The following is a 10,043-nucleotide window of genomic DNA, read 5'->3' on the forward strand; positions in this document are numbered from 1 at the left end:
CGTCTACACAGATCATTCAGCTATCAGATACTTATTTGAAAAGAAAGATGCCAAGCCGAGGCTGATTCGTTGGGTCCTCCTCTTGCAAGAATTTGACTTAGAGATCCGAGATCGAAAAGGGACAGAAAATCAAGTGGCCGATCATTTGTCCAGATTAGAAAGTCGGGACCATGTAGCTGAAGGAGGGTCAATCAAAGAAACATTTCCGGATGAGCAAATATTAGCAGTCACCTCAGGTGAAGCCCCATGGTATGCAGATTATGTGAATTTTATTGCAAGTGGGGTGACGCCACTAGAATGGACACCTGACAATAGAAGAAGATTCTTACATGATGTAAGGTTCTACATGTGGGATGAGCCATTCTTATATAGGCAGTGTGCAGATCAGTTGGTGAGAAGGTGTGTTCCTGAGGAAGAGATGAAGGCTATACTGCATGACTGCCATGCTTCGCCATATGGAGGTCATCACGGCGGGGAGAGAACCGCCCAAAAAGTGCTACAATCAGGTTTTTATTGGCCAAAATTGTTTAAGGATGCACATGCCTTCGTTAAAAATTGTGATAGATGCCAAAGAATCGGAACTATCACGAGGAAGCACGAGATGCCCTTGCAAAATATTCTGGCAGTAGAACTTTTTGATGTTTGGGGGATTGATTTCATGGGACCATTCCCATATTCTAACGGGCACAGATACATCTTGGTGGCGGTCGACTATGTCTCTAAGTGGGTGGAGGCCATTGCTCTTCCTACTAATGACGCAAAGGTAGTGGTAAGCTTTGTAAAGAAGCACATCTTCACACGTTTTGGAACTCCAAGAGTGTTGATAAGTGACGGGGGAACTCACTTTTGTAACAAATTGCTGAATAATATTCTTGCAAAATACGGAGTTAAGCACAAAGTTTCCACTGCCTATCATCCCCAAACGAGTGGTCAAGTAGAAGTTTCCAACAGAGAGGTAAAGCAGATTTTGGAAAAGACAGTAAGTATGAATAGAAAGGACTGGGCCGGGAAGCTGGATGATGCATTATGGGCATATCGCACTGCATACAAGACCCCAATAGGTACTTCTCCGTACAGGTTGGTTTATGGGAAGGCCTGCCATCTGCCCGTCGAGCTTGAACACAAAGCATATTGGGCGATTAAAAAGCTAAATATGGAGATGGACTTGGCCGGTGAGAAGAGATTGCTACAACTCAATGAGCTTGATGAGTTTCGATTGCATGCGTATGAAAATGCCAAATTGTATAAAGAGAAGACCAAAAAATGGCATGATAAGCATATCCAACATCGTGAGTTTGAACCAGGTCAAGAAATTCTACTGTTTAATTCAAGGCTAAAGCTTTTTCCAGGAAAGCTTAAATCTCGATGGTCGGGTCCGTTTGAAGTGGTTAGTGTGAAACCTCATGGTGCGATAGAATTGTGTGATAAGGGGTCCAAGGCGACATTCTTGGTAAATGGCCAAAGAGTAAAACACTATTGGGGTGGTGACATTGCACGTCACAAGACCACGATGGATTTAGTGGAGGCATGAAGAACATGTTGCGTCGTGCCGCGACGTTAAATCAGGCGCTTCTTGGGAGGCCACCCAAGTTAGTTAGTTCATTGTTTTGTAGGAATTAGATCTTGTATGTATAAAAAAAAAAAAAAATTTTGTCCAGATATGAGAAAACGAGGCGGATGCGTCGCATCCCCCTCAGCATAAAAAAAATTAACGGGCCAATTGATCAAGGCAGTGAAGTCTGCCTATCGCGTCCGTGTCGCGTCCAACAAATTTTGAAGGAAGAAGAGGGGATGCGTCGCGTCTAAGCTCGCACGCACAGGTAAGTACTATATATTTTAACACATCTTAAGAAAAAAAAAGTCAGGCATACAAACGCATACAAATTCGTTAATCGAACTTGCGACGCATACAAACGCATACAAATCTCTTTAATTCAACTTGCGAAGCATACAAACGCGACAGGTACGCATCATCTTCTTCGTTCTTTCTTTGGCTTCTCTCCTAATTCTTCTCTCTTCCCTCTCTCAATGGTAGCAACAAGTAGGTTTTGCAATTTCAAATATCACACATATAATTAAGAAAGGAACTGACAAAGCCTGGGGTTTAGGGCTGTCGTTCTGGGTAGTTGTAATGGTTGCGAGATGATAAACTATAATTCCCTCATCTCGTCAAATTTTGGGAGGGTAGTCGCATTACCCAACTGATAGAATGAACTAGGCACACTTGTTGCATATCACATGTTCGACGAATTGTCCATGAGGAAAATTTAGGCGTCGGTGAAGTCTGAGTAACCGAGCAACATTGGTATATGCTTGAGAATAGGTGTGGGGTCGAGTGTGGTGCTATGTGAAATTGACCGTGGTTAGTGAGCGTCGCTAGGATAGACCTCATGTTGGGCATAACGATATCTATATAGCGCAATGCTTATTTGTAAAAAATTGAAGAGAGTTATCACATACTTGCTGAAAGCCATGAGCTATAATTCCATGAAGTATTGAATGGCATGACTTTACGAATAATTGGAAGTGCAAGCTGTTGCAACTGCTTTAAAGCTGAACTTCGCTGTTTCATATGCTAATTGTTGATTTCTTTGCATTGCATGTACTTAGATTCCTAAAATGACAGCAGTGAGTAAACCGTCCAAGCAACAAGACAAATATGGTAACAAGCAACCGCCCAAAAATCCTACCGGAAGGGCAGCAGGCGGCCCAAATCCACAGAAAAAAAAGGAAGCGGACGGAGAAGGAAATGGAACTGCTGCCTAGGCAGTTAAGTGATGATTCAGAGCAAGAGGAAGAGGAAACATTAGTCAGGAGGACAGTGAAGAAGGGTATTACACCAAGCAAAGGAATAGAGATAAGAGAGCCTGTGACATACCAAAGAAAAGCCTCCAAAAAGAGTGATCCGACTGATAAAGGGAAGGAGAAGATTACTACAGAATCTGAGTCCGAATCCGATTCGGATAATGACCTCCTACATGTCAACATGAGTGATGAAGATGAGGGTGAACCCATAGACCGAGTTGCTTGGGAGAAAAACTTTGTTAATGAGAAGGCATTCCGAGCCTATAAGAAGATACTGGTTTCAAAGAAGTATATTCCGGAAAAGCCGATCAACATCGGAACACTTAAGAAAAAGTACTCAGAGTTTCTAAAATCAATTCGAGAGGTGCAACAATGGGGACCCATCTTGAAAGGTCACGGCAAAGCCAACCTCACCATTGTTAGAGAGCTTTACGCCAATTGGCGTCACGCCAGGGGCAACATTGTGCGAGTAAGAGGGGTAGACATTAATGTGTCAGCTGAAGCTCTGAATAACTTCTTAAGGGTGCCACACACACTTACAGATAGGTTTGACTCCATATGCAAAACACCAGATTATGCACACATTAAGTCTGTCCTATGCCCTACCAGGAAGGATGCAGAATGGAAGCATGGGAGTATGGAGTACCACTCTATAGCCAAGGAATTCATGAGTGCGTTAGCACGTGTGGCTCTAAATTTCATATGTAACCGCCTGATGCCATGCCAACACAAAACTGATGTCCCTCGTCACCGCGCACTAGTATTATATGCTTTATTAGAGGGGATACCGCTCAACTTAGGAGCCATCATGCATGATCAAATGCAGCGCACCAGGATGAATTACAAGTGGAGGCTGTTCTTTGCTAATACCCTATCGGCTTTCTTGACAGAGATGGGAGTACTATGGGACAAGGAGAATGACGACATTGAGGCTAAAGCTCCAGGACCATACGATGTCACTCATGTTCTAGAGCCGAACAAGGGAAGGTCTTCTAAGCTCACCATTCAACAATTATTTGAGCAGATGCAAGCAGATATGCAAGAGAACAGGGCTGAGCTGATAGCGACTCATGTCGAGTTGAGTGCCACCAGGGATGAGTTGAGACAGACTCGTGCGGATCTAAGCCGAGTTCAGACCGAGCAGGCCACGATGATGAAGGAGATATCATTACTCCTCAGAGCTCTGGTTCAATGTGCAGGTACAGACATCTCACAGCTGATTGCATCATCCACTGCCGGACCATCCACTCCTGTTCCTCCTATAGTCACTGAGGCTCCACACAACAGGCCTACTGAGGTCGCTGTAACACCTGCTACAGAATCAGCTCCAGTTGTTGATGATAGGACAATGACAGTTCTCCCTATGCGTGAGGATGATGTTAAAAGGCCGGAGGGGGTCATGATGAATGCTATGGATGCAGATGCTCTTCCACAGACTGCGGATAAGCCCTCCACCTTGACTTGAGGGAGTTCTTCTCACCCTACTTTACCTTGTTTGTGTGCATTGGGGACAACGCACAGTCCTAAGTGTGGGGTGGGGGCTATTCATATTTTGTTGTATGGATGAATGTACTAAAATATTCACTGGATTAATGGCATATAATAGCAGTAAATTCATCTATATGGAGTAACTCTCAGTTTATTCTTGAAGTTAAAAAAAAAAAAAAAAAAATTTAAAAAAGAAAAATAAAAAAAATAAAAATAAAAATATAAAAAAAAATAAATAAAAAAAATTATATAGTATCTTTGTAGGTAGTTTTCCATGGGATGTATTTTGAACCGGGTAGAAACTTTTTCTTTTAGAATAGATTAGAGTGAGAAAATAAATGGAGGAAGAAATATGAGATTCCGAGGGGGCTACTGACTTATTTGATAGTAGCATAGTCAGGCTTTGGCATATGTAGGGCCTCTCCTATGTTTTGAAATTGATCATGAAGCCTTCATGTATTGGATAGCATGTTTGTGATACCTATGTCTCGTTTACATGACTTATGTTCACTTTGCGCTTAATGTTTAATATCTCGTGGCTTCGTGAATACTTGCATTGTTTGAGAGTCGGAATGTGACTGTCCTTAATGAGTCATGTGCCATGTGTGGTGAGATTTTTTGTGTAGTCCATGTATTGTACTTGTGTCTAGAACTTGCCCGGTATGTGAGTTGAAGCGAAATTTTAGGTGATGCTCGGTTTGAAAAATGATTTTAGGCTTTCTTTGATCTTTTTGAGCTTAGTACTTATCATAAATAAAATTTATCCCTAGTTAACCAATTTGAGCCTATTGACTTTTATTTGGTACCCACATTACAAACCTATACCCTTTTTATTTGGAATTGACATTGTTTTGATCCTTTTACCTCTTAAAGCACTTTAATTGTTAGATGAGCGCTAAAAGAAGTAAGAAGGAACTAAGTGTGGGGTGGCCTTTGAGTGAAACCAATGAAAGGAAGAAAGGTGCACTTGTTTTGTAAAATAATACACCACTAGCGAAAAAAAATAATAATAATAATAATAATAATTTGGAATAAATATAGATGAATAAATTGTTATTTTGTTCTTGCTAGTGGGTATGAATTAAAGTAATGCTTAAAGAAAGAGAAAATGTTGTTGAGGGTGATATTATTTGTGAAATTGAAGTAGGGGTTGAAGAATTTGCGCTTAAGTTATTTGGTGATGTGTTAAAGTGCTTAGGAGGTTGAGTCACTATTCCTAAAATATATCCTACCCGTCCCTTAGCCCACATTACAACCATGAAAAAGTCCTAATTGATTTTAGATCGAGCGAGCTTACATTAGTAGAGATTTACATTAAGGGCAAGCTTATGGTACCAATTACATGCATGTGATTTCTTTTGTGAGAGTGAGCGATTTTCGTTGATATATGAGCATGAGATTCGAATGTGTGGATTGATTTGACTTTCTTTGTTTTTGTGAGGGCACATGGTTTCAAGAGGGATAGGTAACATTATTAGACTTCTCTAGGATGTTGGGTGTTCAAGCCACGAGTACATTGTGACAATGAGTCGGTTTTTGAGGCTAGGACTGTTATGAGCATGCTGACTTGTTTGAATATTTTTAAAGAAGGGCATAAGTAAAGGGAAGGGTATGTGATGCATAGCCTAGAGCCTAATTGTTGCAAATAACCACGGTCATAGGTGCAGTGTGCTTTGAATGATAAGAGCTTAATTGTGTTTCGTCTACTATAGGATGGTTTGTTCGAGGACGAACAAAGGTTTAAGTGTGGGGTAGTGATGTTTGGCATATTTCGATATGTGTTGATGTTACTTTACCCATGTTTTAACCACTTCTTGATGTTATTTGATCTTTAAAATTCCCAACATGGTTTAATTATTGGTTTTATGACTAATTAAGTTATGTGTGACGATTTAAGGTGTTTGGAGTGCAAAATATGAAGAAAAGGTGGTCTAGCCAGAGGAAGAAGGGTTGGATGCGTCGCATCCAACCTAGAAAAATATCATCTTTCGTGCACCCTTAGCAGTGAAGTCGGCCCATAGCGTCCGCCATAGCATCCGAGACTGGGAAGTAGAAGAGAAGGGTGGATGCGTCGCATCCACCCTCGCATGCAAAACTGGGAAGTAGAAGAGAAGGTGGATGCGTCGCGTCCACCCTCACATGCAAAGTTAAGAAATGGAGGACGAGGTGGATGCGTCGCATCCACCTTAGCATCAACCCCTGAAGCCGATTTGGACTAGGGTTAGGAGAACTCTAGCCCACGACTTTTGGACGCAATATATAAGCTTAAAAACGCTTTTTTTAGGGGGCAGAGATCAGAAGAAGGGGGAGAAGCTATAACCAAGTTCTAAAACCACGGAATTCGTCTTGAGTTCTTATTCTCTCTTTCTTTGATTGATTCTTATGCACTCTTATGAAATTTTGGATGATTGCCTGAATATGAGTGGCTAAGAACCCTATTGTTCTAGGGTCATGGGTATACATGAATGTTGATGTTTGAAGTTTAATTTGACGACGTTGGGTTTATCATATTGGGTTATTTATTTAATTCTATTTTTAATTATTTTGCTGAGTAGTTAACAGTGAAATACTATCTACGAATCTAGAGTTGAACTCGAAAGTGGGAACCCTAGATTGCATATAGAAGTAAATAGAGTAAGTTTTCAAACCCGGGCATCGGGGAACGGATTCGCGATTAGGATAGACATATACCTAATTGCCTTACTCGGTTGCAATACAGGAATTGTAAATGCGTTCTTGTTAAACTTAATTCCATAGACATATAGGTATTAAGTTAACTTGAATAGGCGAGTAAGAACTCGATAGATTCTTACGAGTGAAATTAACCCTGTGAATCAACAATTCAGATAAATCATTTAGTTATTTTAAACTAAGAATGCAACATGAATGTTAGATAACCCGTGACCCTGGAATATTATATCCTATTGATTGTTATTCAAAACTATTTAAGTGTTGTGTTTAATTCTTAGCAATTCATTATTTGATAGTCTTTAGGTAGTAATTTAGAAAATTATATATTTTGTTAGAAATATCTTGAATCAATAAGCTATTCGAGTTTGAATTAGTCAAAAGTTAATCATAAGTCTTCGTGGGAACGATACTTTATTCACTACTTTATTACTTGACGACCACGTATACTTGCGTGAGTGTGTTTGGACCCGACAAGTTTTTGGCGCCGTTGCCGGGGACTTAGAAATTAGCTACGTGACCGATTTAACAAATATCTTATAATACTTGATATAACACGAATACAATGCTATTAATTGAAGAGAAGAAAAATAAAATATCAGTTTATTTCAAAATATTTCAGAAAGTAAAAAGAGTACAAAGTTTATACACAAACCTTGGCGTTTTACCATAAAATAGTCCAACCACAACTTGAGGACGTTTGAATCGTCTACGCCCTAGACAAACCAAATTTGTCCACTTCCTCAAACACTTCCCCTTAGCCTTTACAAGGATATATATACCTTAAATACATAATAAAATATTTATATAAGTTCAATGATTTAACATGTCAAACTAAACATGATATTGGTGAAAATTACCCAAAACGTTTGAAACAGAAATTCTGGACAGTATCACTGTCTCATGTTATGACTCAGATTTGAAGATGAAAAAGGACAAACTCGACGTGTCTTCTTTACAGTTGTAGATATGTGTCTTAGTGTTTCAGAACATCTTGAATCACCCCCATATCAATTTTGTACAAATCGTTATGCTAAACTTACTAACAGTAGTACAGGGAGGGGTTGTAAAACAGAAAATCGGGGCAGCACATGCCCTGTACTTCATCACCTATTTTCGGGTAAATAAAAGACAAACCAGGTTTTGGTTCCTTCATAAGAGTTATAGATCTATGAAATAGATTTCTAGAAAGTCTTAGATTACTTAAAACGGAGATCTATAAAAAATAATATGAAGAAAATATTAATAGATGTCCGTGTAAAAACGGGTTTAGTAACTTACCACAAAAGAGAGGAGCAACTTGAGCTTCACCAAGAATGAATTTTGCTAGTTGGTTTAGTGAAAGTTTATGGTGGTTTTCATGAAGTTATCAGGTGATAAGAAGGAGAGAGGGCAGGGGTTTTCTTTTTCTTGAAAGAATGAAAATGAGGAGTTTATGGAAGACTAAGTCAATCAAAGTAATCTTTAAGAATTTTGGATAAATATGAAATAAAAATGGTTGTCCAACTACTAAATATCCTTAGATAAATACAAAAGGGTGTGTAATGCCCCATATTTAAGTTAGGGCATATTAGTAATTTAATAGTTTAAACAAAAATAATAATAATAATAATAATTAAAAAAAAAAAAGAGAGAGGATAAAAGCCCAATAGGAAAGACTAAACAAAAAGAGAAAAGGGAATTAAGGAAGGGAAACGAAACCAAAGCTTCTGCCGCAACTAAACCTATCAGCAAAGGTTTTAGATTTATCAAATAATCGAAACCAAATAACAAGAACCTTTCAAGCTTAAGTAAATTGTGGCAGGTCTTTTTCATCTAAAGAATGGTAAGTTCTTCTATAGTTTTATTTCCCGTATTCTTTCAATTTATGAAACTTTATAGGGTACTGGAATTTTTTTTTTTTACTATGGACAGTAGTTCTATTTGGTTTAGAGTTATGTGCCTATCAGGTTCAAAATCAGATGAATATATTCTATGAAACGGTTGGAATTGATAGATTATAGATGAATTTGAGTGAAGAACTCCTTACATAAAGTTGTTTCAATGATGACATAGTGCAATTATTTAACTTAAGCAAGTTTTAGAAGTTTTTAAAAACAATATGGAATTTCGTTTTCTACAGTAAAATCTCAAAAGTTTACATATGGCTTAAGGAGCATGATTAAGATATAAAATAATTATCCCATGGTCTGGACAAATCCAACTGAAAAATAATTGAGAATCAACGTGAAATTTCAAGAGTTGGATAATGTAAATTACTTACGGATTAGCCTAAACAACAAAATTGATACGAGGTCGATATGATGTGATTATAGATTGATTGAAGGAAGTCATACGGATTGCACAAGGTGAAGCAGTTGGTATTTCGGCACGAGTACTGTGAGTAGTAATCTTACCACAATTTGTGTTTTCATAACCTGCATGGTTTATATGTTATTTTGAAAATAAAATGTGTTACTGAATGTTTGGAATTGCATGTGGGACAAGTCCTTTACTTGATATGGTACTGAACAGTTTACTGGAGATGTTTACCGTTATTTAAAATGTTCATATTTTATTGTTACTTGAGATATGGTTACCATTACCGAAATGGATTTACATGATTTGATAAGAACTGATATGCCCTTTATTATTTTAAAAATGCTTTTTTATGAATATTTACCGGTTACAAGAAAAAGTATAAATGGGAGGAGACTTTGAAGGATCCCGTAGCTAACGGCGGGTTCATTAGACCTGGTGCACCTTATATTTAACGATTATCGAGTACAGTTATAGCCCTCGCTAGTGGAAAGGTAGAACTAGCATACAGTTGTAGTTTTCCCTCGAGTCCTACAGTTATATTTGACTCCTTTTACAAAGGAGTCCACACAGTGATATAGATTACATGATGCTTTCTTGGAAACCTCCCAAACATAAAGATTTGCTATGAGACAGTGCTTACCGAGTTTATAACCGAATTGTTCAATTGATTTGGTTACACGAAACACATGATGAGACTAATTATTGTTTATTGTTTCTGAAAGGGCATTCTTATTATATTTTCTGTATAATATACTAGCATG

The sequence above is a fragment of the Nicotiana tabacum genome, chromosome 9, assembly GCF_000715075.1.
Source record: "Nicotiana tabacum cultivar K326 chromosome 9, ASM71507v2, whole genome shotgun sequence".
In the NCBI taxonomy this organism is placed as follows: domain Eukaryota; kingdom Viridiplantae; phylum Streptophyta; class Magnoliopsida; order Solanales; family Solanaceae; genus Nicotiana; species Nicotiana tabacum.